This window comes from Podarcis tiliguerta (genome assembly GCF_965153285.1).
Source record: "Podarcis tiliguerta genome assembly, chromosome: 9".
NCBI lineage: Eukaryota > Metazoa > Chordata > Lepidosauria > Squamata > Lacertidae > Podarcis > Podarcis tiliguerta.
The window spans coordinates 16,420,612-16,433,879 of NC_139542.1; the positions used below are offsets into that span (position 1 = coordinate 16,420,612).

Genomic DNA, 13,268 nt, shown 5'->3' on the forward strand with positions numbered 1-13,268 from the left:
AAGGAAGATTGGAATTATAAGTACCGGTATATGGTCATTATTTTTCACAGAATTGGGGTCAGCTGATGGAATATTTAGCTGGGTGGTGGGGCAGATAACAGTTGCATCACACCATAAATGGGGGTTTGGTTCCTGGCAGACTGAGTATATGCATATAACCACAATTACCTTTGATAATTACCTTTTGACGTCAGTGGAAGAGGGAGAAGGGCTTCCCCACTTGTGGCTGGCAAGTGTAGGGAGCCCTGTGGTGAGGCTCTGCCCACTTCTCCACTTTCCAGGAAGCTATAAACTTCTTTCCCAGTTCTCTTGCAGAGAAGTGGCAGGGATGACATTTTTAACGTGAAACTTTTCTCCTTCATTCCCCGCAATAAGGCCTGCTCTGCCCTCTCACCTTCCACCTGTTCCTTCCTGCTCACCTCCTTGAGACCCCCTTCCCAGGCTTTTGAGGTCTTTCCCCCAATAAACCCAGTGGCTGAAACCAAGCACGTAAATATGTGTAAGTAAGATGCACGACTGTACTGTAACCCACAATGGAAGTTCAGTATTTGAGGCTTGAGGGATTAGTGCAGGGTGCTAATCAGTTGAGGGATCTGGTTTGAGAATCTTCTCTTGCGCCCTTTGCAGAAGAGTTTGGATTTGATATCCCGCTTTATCACTACCCTAAGGAGTCTCAAAGCGACTCACAATCTCCTTTCCCTTCCTCCCCCACAACAAACACTCTGTGAGGTGAGTGAGGCTGAGAGACTTCAAAGAAGTGTGACTAGCCCAAGGAGGTCAAAGAAGGTCACCCAGCAGCTGCATCTGGAGGAGCGGGGAATCGAACCCGGTTCACCAGATTACGAGTCCACTGCTCTTAACCACTACACCACACTGGCGAAGGAGAGCAGGAAAATTATGGTGTGCATCTGTTAACCTCAAGGCGAAGGTTATGCCCTTGACATCACCTTCAGTTCTGCATGTGAGGGGCCAGGTCAGAGCACTGCAGGCATGCTTTCCCTCCTACTCCACTAATTGCACATTAGTAATTGCAATATTCCAGAGGTTTATTAATCATCTCTCTCACTGCACTGCTGAATAAGGGGTTTTTTCCTCCGCAACTTGTTTCTTTTAGCTTACAGAGAGTTGTTAAAGAAGCAGTGTCCTTTAACAGCCCTGTCTTCTGCTCATCGTGCTGGCGTCTCGCATGGGAGCAAAGGCAGCATTCAGCCAGCAACTGAGCACTGTGTCTTTGGGTTAGTGCACACATATTTTGATGCTATGCCTGGATTGAATAATCGTGTGATTTCCTTTACTAGGCAGAGCTTACATCTCCAGAGCCCCTGGTATTATCCTTCATAATGCCCTTACATGCCCGTATCCCTTCTTGTTGCTAGGTCTTGTGTTTTGCGGATTTAACTTTTACCTAAATTTCATTTAAGCCTGCTTTATCAATTTAACCGGAAACAAACCGATTTCGTGTTCAATTCCATTATTTATCATGTGTACTGTGTTGTTGTCAGAACAATGTGCATTCTGCGCTCAGAATGTGAAAATGCATGCTGTGGTAACTCATTTCTATGGTAAGAAAGGCTACATTTTGCAGACAGCATTAATTAGGAGAATACTTCTTAGTTCCCTTCTCAGTACCTATACATGAGTCTTAGGGTGCTGGTTTTTGTTCTAGCACTATTGTTTTCATAGAAGGGTCCCCGTGGGTCATCCAGTCCAACCCCATGCAATGCAGAAATCTCATCTATGACAAATGGCCATTCAACCTCTGCTTTAAAACCTCCAATGAAGGAGAGCCCACTATCTCTAGTGGGAATCTGTTCTACTGTCAGAACGTTCTTCCTAATGTTTAGTTGGAATCTGCTTTTTTGTAACGTGAAGCCATTGGTTCTGTTCCTACCATCCAAGAGAAGAAGAAAACAAGCTTGCTCCATCTTCCATGCGGCAGTCCTTTAGATATCTGAAGATGGCTATCATATCTCCTCACGGTCTCCTCTTTTCCAGGCTAAACATATGCAGCCCCTTCAACCGTTCCTAATAAGGCTTGGTTACCAAGACCTTGGTCGCCCTTCTCTGCACACGTTCCAGCTTGTCAATATCCTTCTTAAATTGTGGTTCCCAGAACTGGACGCAGTACTCCTGGTGTGGTCTATTTTGAATGAAAGCTATTTGTGAGCGTCTGTTTAAATACTGTAAAACAAAATAAAATGGAAGTTGAGTTACACATCTTTCTTTGTACTCTGTAGTAGGCTTCATTTTAGAATATCATGACAAACTTCCATGTTAGAAGCTACATCAGTTGAGGGGGCCCTCCTTTTTCAGAGAACGGGCCACATTCCCATGCGGGGGCCAAATGGCAGTGGTGGGCGGGGCCAGGGGGAAGTGGGTGGGGCAACTAATGCAAATTTTACATTTTGCACATACTCTGACACTCCTCTCTATCTTCCATCCAAGCCGACGAGGTATTATAAGAGTTGAAGAACACATTTCAGCAGACATAAACACTCAAAGGGGGAGCAATGTACAGTGGTACCTCGGGTTAAGTACTTATTTCGTTCCGGAGGTCCGTTCTTAACCTGAAACTGTTCTTAACCTGAAGCACCACTTTAGCTAATGGGGCCTCCTGCTGCTGCCACGCTGCCGGAGCATGATTTCTGTTCTCATCCTGAAGCAAAGTTCTTAACCTGAAGCACTATTTCTGGGTTAGCAGAGTCTGTAACCTGAAGTGTATGTAACCCGAGGTACCACTGTACAGCTAATGAAAATTGCAGCCTAGGAGAGTGGATGTAGCTGAGCCACATAGCTGGATTGAGAGGCCTAGAGGGCTGCAGTTGGCCCCCAAGCCTGAGGTTCCCCACCCTTGACATAAATGATCCATAGAAGATGTATTCAGATAGGACAGGTTGTGCGAGACTTCAGCACATCTGCACTTTGTCTGGGCTCAAGCCTGACTCTTGCAAAACACATATCATGGGGAAATGCTGTGTGGCCATGCAGAGTAAAAGAAAGGGGGAGGGAAGTAACTTAATTTTTTTATTTTTTATTTTTAAAAAAACCTTGTTGGTTTTCCCTTTGTGCTTGGAATCCCCCCCTTTTGCCATCTTACAGCAATGCCTCTCACTCAACAAGAAAGTGAGCAATGAGATTTTAGATGTCAGTGTCATCAGAGATATTTCTTTTTTTACAGTACAGAGTCCAGATGATCTGAATAACTACATTGCTTAGAGGCAAAATATTTCTATCCCTTTCAAGAGTGATGTAGATGCCAATTGACACTTCGTGTGTAGGATTTTTTTTAAAAGAGTTAATATTATAGGGCAGTACAAAAAATGAGAGAATCATATTGTGCGGATGCAAGAAACAAAGGCTCTAGAAATTTTAATCAAGATATGTCTCTCTGTCTCCCACTCTGAGGAGTTAATCTTCCTAAAATAGCCCTTTTGATGCTCATTCAGCCCATTATATTGATCACTTCATTGCTTCTGAGACACGGTCTGCACCTCAACCATTGATCTTTGACATTGTAAGACTTCTGTGGAAAGATACACTAGAGTATAACATTGATTTCAGTTTTATTGTTCTGTACCTTTGGATTTTAAAACACCTGCCTAAGTATGAATACTTACCAAAAAAAATGTTTTGACTGAATTGGAGATTTCTTTTTCTCTTCCTTTTTTTTCTGTCTCAGAATCTCTAATTGCCAGGAATAAATTCTGGAATAATAAATGAAGTAACATTTTATTTCTCAAAATAATATCCCTTCCTTTCACCCCCACCAGCTCCAGGTATTAGTTGGTGCAGAAAGGTACACGTTCTCTTTGATTCAGGAGCATTTTTACTGACAGATTATAATAAAAAAGCAAGATGGTAACAGTTATTACTATATTATAGGGTTGTTTTTTAAAAAACACACACAACTATGTTGCAATATAAAGGTAAAGGTACCCCTGCCCGTACAGGCCAGTCTTGACAGACTCTAGGGTTGTGTGCCCATCTCACTCAAGAGGCCGGGGGCCAGCGCTGTCCGGAGACACTTCCGGGTCACGTGGCCAGCGTGACATCGCTGCTCTGGCGAGCCAGAGCCGCACACGGAAACGCTGTTTACCTTCCCGCTAGTAAGCGGTCCCTATTTATCTACTTGCACCCGGGAGTGCTTTCGAACTGCTAGGTTGGCAGGCGCTGGGACCGAACGACGGGAGCGTACCCCGCCGTGGGGATTCGAACCGCCGACCTTTCGATTGGCAAGTCCTAGGTGCTGAGGCTTTTACCCTCAGCGCCACCCGCGTCCCTTTTATATTGCAATATAGTCAGGGCTTTTATTCAGCTGGAACTCACTGGAACTCAGTTCCGGCACCTCTCAGGTGGGCGCCATTGCCATTTTGAGTTCCAGCACCTCTTTGTCTACAAAAATAGCACTGAATATATATTTTTAAAAGCATTGATGAAGTGACCCTGTGTTAGACTGCAAAGAGGTAGCTAGCTCACTTCTCAGAAGTGCTATCCAAGCATTTGCTCTATTAGAAAATTAAGTTTATTTATATGAGATCATGCACAACAATGTTCTCAGTACATTAGAACCTTCATGATCCAGAGCTGCTGTTATTTGAATGCCACTCTGCAACTTTCAGCATTGGCCCTTTTAAGTGCCAAATTGCATATTGCTCCTTAATTGTTTATGGGCCAGAAGCCTTTCTCTGAGCTTGTGATCCAGATGGTAGGAGTAACATTTAAGTGACTCCGCCGTTGAGTCTACAGCATCCATCATTCTAAACGAGAGGGACTGCTGCTATGTCAGGGGTGGCACTATGTACTGTGTTCTGGGTGGATTGCCAGGTTCCCTCATCATGAAAGCCGGTTCCCACATCACATTAGGACATTCCCACCCCAACCTTGCACTCACTGTGGGGTTTCTATTAACAGCAAGCATGCTAACAGGTGAACCATTAGATCATCGGAATGAGGTGCAGCTCAGGTTTCCCGGGTCAGTTTTTGGGGGTTGTAAAAGTTTCTGCCTTCAAGAAACTTGAAGGGTCTTAGCTCAGTGGAAGAGCATCTGCCTTACATGGCGGACGGTCTCAGGTTCAATCCCTGGTATCTCCAGGTAGGGCTGGGAGAGAGTCCTGATGAGTATCAGCCAATGTGCGTTGACAATACTGAGCTAGATGGACCAATGGGCTGACTCAATGTAAGGCAGCTCCCTGTGTTCCTAAGTTCCATATTCTCACTCCTTAAGGTGTTTAGAAGGATGAATAAATGTGGGGGAAACAGCCTAAGGTAAAACCAGAGTGAAATCTAGCCCAAAACAAACTCTTTAAATTAGTTCACTTGTGGTAATGGTTTTATTGTTTTTAGAATCTGTGTATTTTGTTTGCAGATTCTAAATTTTACATTCTTGTGCAATGCTATGATAGCTTTGGCTGTTAAGCGATTTCTAAATCTGCAAGTAAATAAGGTACTATGATTTCAGACACCTAGGCTGCTCCAGTTTGATTAAATTGTGCTAGTTTCTACTTCTACTTGCTATTATCCATAATGCCATCCCAGTTCTTCATTCATCTACTTTTTTTTAACAAATATGCATCCTTTTAAAATACATATTAAAATATGTATTTAATTGTATATATTCTTTAGTATTTAGTTGTGTGCATTAATACATTTAAACCGACAGGAATGTGCAGAATCTTTTGGACACGTCCAACTAAGGATGTGGATCAGGTTATTTTATATAGGAACTCCAGCACACCCCTAAATTTCCAGTAGAAGTTTCAGAATTGTATCAATAACTACTTTTTCAGCTCAAATCTTTGAGGTATCTCCTGGTCAAGGTGTTAAAATATCAAAAATCTGCACATTAATTGCAACCCGTTTCTTGGCATATGTTATATATACTCAACAGTGAGAAAACTGGATTTTACCCATTGAGGCTTAACAGCGAGCAGCACATTCTGTTCATTGTTGCTAAACTAAATAGCCTTATCGATTTATTTGTTTGTGTGTCAGGTGCTAGGGGATGTTGTAAGCAGTTCAATTTGATGCCAGTCACTCATTTCAAACATTGATGTTAATACTGGCACTACTCCAGCTCAGGTGGAAAAGTGAAGGTGAACTAGCCAAATAGTGACTTACTGTCAGCTGCTGTTATTATTTCTCTGCAAAAATCCCATACTCTTTGGAATGAACCCTTGCAAATTTTTGCTGTTTTGAGACCTGATCCAGCCAGGGAATTTTGAATGGTGTTGCATTCCCTGCAAAGCTAAAGCACGGACCGCTGAGACTGATCTGTCAGAAATAGGACTCAATCCACCAGGAAGATACCGTATTTTTCGCCCTATAGGACGCACTTTTCCCCCTCCAAAAATGAAGGGGAAATGTGTGTGCGTCCTATGGGGCGAATGCAGGCTTTCGCTGAAGCCTGGAGAGCGAGAGGGATCGGTGCGCACCGACCCCTCTCGCTCTCCAGGCTTCAGGAAGCTACCCGCAAGCCTTCGGAACCCGCGGGAGTTCCCGCTGGGCTCCCCCGGCTTGCGCACCGCTGCCTCTTATCCCGAAGCCCCGGCGCGCTCAGCAGTCGCGCCGGGGCTTCGGTTAGCTCTGCGCAAGCCGCAGGAGGGCTTGCGGAGAGCAGCCTGTTCTGGGGGCTGGGGTCGGGGGAAGCTCGGGCTTCCCCTGCCCCAGCCTCGCGCCTTGGGGGGGGGAATAATGTTTTTTTCTTTATTTCCCCCCCAAAAAACCAGGTGCGCCTTATGGGCTAGTGCGCCCTATGGGGCGAAAAATACGGTAATTTTGCAAAGTCTTGTTGAAAGTAACGGGGACTCTCTTGAGCTCGTAGGGGACTACCGTACTCAATACAGGAGAGTAGACCCATGAAAGTTAATGGCTGTCACTGTACATTTAAAGCAGTGTGATACCACTTTAAACAGTCCTGGCTTCCTCCAGATAATCCTGGGAATCCTGTATTTTGTTAAGGGTGCTGAAAATTGTTAGGAGACTGCTATTATCCTCAGAGAGCTACAGATCCCAGAGTGGTTTATATGAAATTCCCAGGGAGGAATTGCAGCTCTCTGGGAAAATAGGACAGCAAGGATCAGGATTGCCATTCTATTAAATCATTGATGTGGCCACTTTTAGACAATGATGTATAATCCTTGGCAAAGAGCTTTAAAAGGCACTGAAAAGGGCAATGGAAAATTTCAGGTATGGGCTGGATCAAATTGCACAAGACAAGGGCGGGACAAACCAGTACTTCTCCCCAGCCCTCCCCATTGCTGGACCTTTGCAGTTGTTTGAAGAAAAGACGTTTTTTAATATGATTCCTCCCACCCAAGAATTGACTTTGCCTCTTCTGTGCTCTTCAGAAAATATATGTATAGTTCTAAAATTCGTATTCTAGTACTGTCGTTGCTTCCCTTGGGAGGAAAGGCAAAATCATTTGGGATGCTTTTGTTTAGGACAATGAAGTAGGGGCAATTGCGTGGGTGTTTCTTTCTCGGCGTACTAGGACGTGTGTTTGTGCATGCTATGAACCAATGAAACTGATTAGCAGAAGGTGCACTAGAGGGGAAAGGAACACGCATTACTTCAAACGACAACAACACGTACGTAATAATGCCTTGAATTTACTGCCACATTAAGTGCTGAAGGTCAGTAGTTGAAATGGTTTTTTGAGAGCCTTAGACTCTCTGAAGTTGCTGCCCTCTGGAAGTTGCATCTGAGTTTTGCTTCATCTTGTCGTTTGTCTGGAGGGGACAAACCATGAGCCAGGGTTCAGATGACATGCTAAGCCAAACCATGGCTTCCTTTACAGCAGCAGAGCAGCAGCAGCATGACAGAAGGAGGAGCAAAATGGTGATGATCTCCTCACTGGGAGCCTGGATACTCACCCATTGGTGCAAAGCCATGTTTTGGCTTAGCGTTGCCTGCAAATTGGGTCACGGAGTATTTGTTACAAAATAGAACTGTTACCTAATGAACCCAGCTCTTATCTCTGTGTGCTGTGTTCCACCTACAAGCATTTGCTTGTACAAATACTTCATGGTAGGCAGGATCAGTTGCCCTAATACAGGCGTGGTGAAACTTGACCCTCCAGATGTTTTGGGACTACAGCTCCCACCATCCCTAGCTAACAGGACCAGTGGTCAGGGATGATGGGAACTGCAGTCCCAAAACAGCTGGAGGGCCAAGTTTGGCCATGCCTGCCCTAATACATTCTCTTCTCTTCTGCAGTCATATGAGGGTAGGAGTAATTTGACTAATGTTTTGAGTGGACTGCATATCCAAGGATACATTTCTCATCTAGCACTTGTTAACAACACTTATTAAATACATGTTGTCAATTTGAAAATAGGGATGAGAATGAGGTGGATCTGTGTAGGGAGAGCTTCTGAACTTCTTAGATGTTCCTTCTGGTGTGCTATCAAGTTTACTCTGTGTATTCTCACTGAAAATAATAATAAATGCCGCATACTAGGGGTTCTGTGATTCCTGTTGATTTTGCATTAGGAGAACTAAAATTGATATTACTTGACAATAGTCTTTTTTTGGAGCGCTTCTAAATTTAGCCTAACAAAGGACAGAGGAATGTACAATAACAGCGCGCGGTTGGTGATTTTTACAGTGAGGGTTCTTGGAAGAATTAGGTCTGAACTGACTCAGCCAAACATCCTGATTTGTCCTTGACACTCCAGCCTGGAAACTCTCTTGCCAAAAGACCCACTGCAACCTTAATCGCATCTTTAGTACCTAGCCAGAATGTAAAGGAATTAGCATATCACAATTGGCCAGAGTCCTAAACGCTAAGCTAATTACCCTTGAGCTCTGGTGAGTGCAGATTAAAGCAGACAATTGAAGCCACAAACACGGTGGCTCTGAGTTCCTCTGTTCTACAAATAGCTTTTGACTGAATGCCTGCCTATTCTATTGTAGGATACAGAGCTTGACCCTGACTTTTTCCTGCTACCCCTTGTTGTGCTAATAGTTGAATTTACACCCATAGAGGGAGAGAAACTCCGCTTGGGAGGTTGTAGTGTGTTGTGGGGTCCTTAAAGCTACCCAAACAAGCCTGCTCAAATCCACAGAAGTCCTACATTTATTTTAAACTGTGATTTTCATTATTTCCTGAATGTTTCAAACAGCTTTTAAAAACCCTTACTACCAATAATCTTACCGTTTTGCTCTTTTTAAAAACTGCTTCAGAGGGTGTTTAGTTTTTTGTTTTAACGATCGAGCGGTATATAAATTGTATTTACAAAATAAGGTTGTTTCCTCCATTCCTGTTGACATTGCTTTTACAATTGGCCTTGGGCACTTGTTGTGTAATACCTGCAACATCAAAGCAAGGGGTGCCCACACTAATGTTTGCTACCCAATGTTTGGTGTCTGCTTATTTGCACATTTATAAGCTGCTTCACAATAGCAGCGACAACAAAAAAGTTATTGTGTGGGCAATCCTAACCCTGGTTGATGTCCTATTCAGTGGGTGGAAGGAGGAGCTCCATACAGGTGGAGTGGTGACATTCTGCTGGCAAGGCTGAATGGAGAAACTTAACTATGTATTTGAAATATAGCCTTCCCACCATCTATACCAGGGGTCAGCAACCCAAGGTCCAGAGGCAGCCCGCAGAGGTTGTTTGACCGGCCCACAAGCCACCCCTGAACCGAGGTGCCCGCTCGCGTGCTGCGCTAAACTGGCACAGTGTGGCATGGGGACTCACTTCTGCGGCGCCAGAAATCACGTCTGCACACACGCAGATGCCGAAAATTGTGGGCGGGTACGCTCACATGCACACACGATCCGGCCCACAGGGGGATCTGCATGGGACCGATCCAGCCCAGGCAAGATAAACCTTGCTGACCCCTGATCTATACCCCTTCCAGGCAGATAAACATATCACACAAGAGTCAACTATAAAACAATAAAACACATCATCAGGATCAAATGAAGGCAGCTCAAAATGGAGAATCGTTGAGTTGGAGTGTACCCTAGATGCCATCTATTTCAACCCCCTGCCCAATGCAGGGTGCAACTGCCGCATTCCTGATGGATGGCCATCCTATCTCTGCTTAAACATCTCCAGTGAAAGAGAGCCTCTAGTCTTCAGGCCAGCTGCAAATCTTAGCTTGTCAGTTTAGGCATAACACCAGATTATATTTAGGAGAAACAATGATTTAAAAACCCTCTTCAGGTCATGGCTTCCAATTCTGTTTGCTGACCGATTGCAAACCACAGCTTGCCACAGTGCCTGAAACACAGCTGTTGACAACTGGTAGACATTCCTGCAAATGCTGCTATACTGTGTCAGTGGCTATTAGACCAAAAAGCAATGTGAGACTTCCATATGAAAAGGCTTCACATACTATTTGCTGGGGAGTGACAGCAGGAGAAGGCTGTTGCCTTCACACTCTGTTTGTGCATTTCACAGGTGCATCTGGGTGGCCACTGCAAAAAACAGGTGGTAGGACTGGATGCTCCTTTGATCTGATCCTATCCTATGTTTATAGCTGTGTCAATGTTTATAACCTATTTTGTGGTTATAGCTGTGTCTCTCTGCCTGTATATGGTCTGGCTAAGTCTAAATTTTCCATAGTCCATTGGGGAAATCATGTGTAGAAAGGAGCCTGCTTGCAGAAGGTGGTGGTAGTGGAGGGTCACTTGTGCAAATTAACAGATTATGACATCTGTTGACACTTAATCTTCTGCAGAACCAGTCAGTTATATGTTCAGGGAAAGCCATTCCATGCATAGAGGGTAGGGTGGCCACATCCTTCTTATTTGAAGAGCTGTCAGAGGGGAGTCCTCTGTCTATTTGAAGAACTATCTGGTCCAAATCTAGTTTAAAGACAACACACCCTAAGAAGGGAGAACAGCAGTCTGAGTAGGCCCAGAAGTCATTTGGTCCCAGTCTTCTCCACTAAGGTAAAATGTATTACATGCCCCCCCCCCTTTATAGAAACTATTTCTAAAAGAAGAAGAAGAAGAAGGAGTTTGGATTTGATATCCCGCCTTTCACTCCCTTTAAGGAGTCTCAAAGCGGCTAACAATCTACTTTCCCTTCCTCCCCCACAACAATCACTCTGTGAGGTGAGTGAGGCTGAGAGACTTCAAAGAAGTGTGACTGGCCCAAGGTCACCCAGCAGCTGCATGTGGAGGAGCGGAGACGCGAACCCGGTTCCCCAGATTACAAGACTACCGCTCTCAACCACTACACCACACTGGCTCTCAAATTGCACCAACACACACAAATTAGATGATGATGATGATGATTATTATTTATTGAACTTGTTAGTCGCTTTATCTTGCCCAGGGTAATGCGACTTACAACCAAACAGACAGAAAACCCCCATACTGTTTACAGAGGAATGGTTTTGTCTGGCGCCTAAGGATTGCATTTTTAATGCAAATCTGGGTTTATTTGGTGATACCTAAGTAGTCAGCCTAATAGAAGGCAATCAAGGAGAATGGGGTGGGAGTCATTTTAAGGGAGCAGGAATCTATGGAAGTTCTGTTTATTCTTTTTATTGCTGGTCTGTTCACTTTCAGAAGGCTTATTTTTTGCCACTCATTATTCCAGCCATGAATATCATTTGGCCAAAGTTTAATGCTGTAATATTTCCCTTTTGGGTGTGGAGGGTGTGTCTTTCTGTCTTCCGAGCAAAAGGAGGTGCCACAGGGTGGAGAGCCCACGCCGATTAAGCTGCTTTTTGAATTATTGTCTTTTCCTAACCAAATAAGGCTGCAATCCTGAGCATATGCTTCCCTGGAACTAAGTCTCATTGAATTCAGTGGGATTTACTTTCAAGTGTACTTTCCTTGGGGGATCAAGCTGTAAATCTGTTAACAAGCACGTTGGCTTGTTTTTAAGATGAAACAAAATGAAGGAAATGTGCGATGATACAGTCCTGACTATGGCCTTGAATCGTCCATTGTACATTGAAGCTCCAACCCATTTATGGCTTCCTCAGTGAGAAGCTGTGGAACTGTGAGTCATTACACTTGGCAGAGGCAAACTGTTAACCCTGTCAAGGTGGCATCGGTTATAAATACATGGTGTAGTAATGGTTAAGAGAATGTGGCAGTGAAGAGAGTAGTGGATGGGCCTTTTTTTGAGTGGAAACAGATGCCCTGTTTTAGTAATTTGAAAGCTCTGCACGATGGTGGGCGGTGGGAAGATGCAGGATAAAGTACACCATCTCTATTCTCCATCTCCCTCCATGAATCGATCTTGAGCCTTCTTCCAGTCAGTTTTATTGGCTCTGCTGTTGTGCGGGAGAGTAAAAAAATATCTCTGTCCACCTTCTCCTCACTGTTCCTCATAAGTACATATAAACCTCTTTCTTTCAAGGACCACCTCTCTCTATACCTGGTCCCTGAGATCATCCTCTGAGGCCCTTCTTCGTGTGCCTCCTTCACAAGAGGTCTGGAGGGCAGCAACACAAAAACGGGCCCTTTCTGTTGGTGGCTCCCCATTTGCTGAACCCTCTCCCCAGGGATGCCTACCTTCATTACATATCTCCAGGCACCAGACAAAAACGTTCCTCTTCAACAAGACTTTTAGCTGATTGATACCCAATGCCCTTTTAAAAGTGTTGTGGGAGAGGGAATTATTGGTTTGTTGTTTTTCTTATTTTTTACTATGTATTTTGTGGTTTTTATATTATAATTTTATGTTGTGAACTGCCCTGAGATCTGTGGGCGAAAGGTGGTATACAAATGTAACAAATAATGCTAGTAACAATAATAATAGCTGGCTGGCCACTGTGATAACAGGATGTTGGGTAAGATGGGCAATTGTCCTGATTCAGCAGGGTTCTCCTTATGTTCTCACCTGTTCTGTATAGGGGAGATGCTCCAACCCAGGGGTCAGCAACCTTTTTCAGCAGGGGTCCTGTCCACTGTCCCTCAGACCTTATGGGGGCCGGACTATATTTTGAAAAAAAATAAATGAACGAATTCCTATGCCCCACAAATAACCCAGAGATGCATTTTAAATAAAAGCACACATCCTACTCATGTAAAAACACGCTGATTCCCGGACCGTCCATGGGCCAGATTTAGAAGGCGATTGGGCCGCATCCGGCCTGCAGACCTTAGGTTGCCTACCCCTGCTCCAACCCATCAATCACTTTGGTTGCCCCATTCTGTGCCTTTTCTAGCTCTGAAGACGAAGAGACTAGATTGGCAGTGCATGGTGTTGAGCAGCAATTTAAACCTACGAGTGCTTGCATGCAACAATGCTGTATCGGAAGCTGGCTGCGAGGTATCAAAGAAGTCCAAGCAGGAT

At 44.4% G+C, this 13,268-nt stretch overlaps 1 protein-coding gene across 8 annotated transcripts in view; it reads left to right on the forward strand.

The window, feature by feature from the left end:
- Positions 1-13,268, forward strand: part of CCSER1 (coiled-coil serine rich protein 1) — a 697,013-nt gene that overhangs the window by 79,044 nt on the left and 604,701 nt on the right. The gene's annotated exons all lie outside the window — the stretch shown is intronic.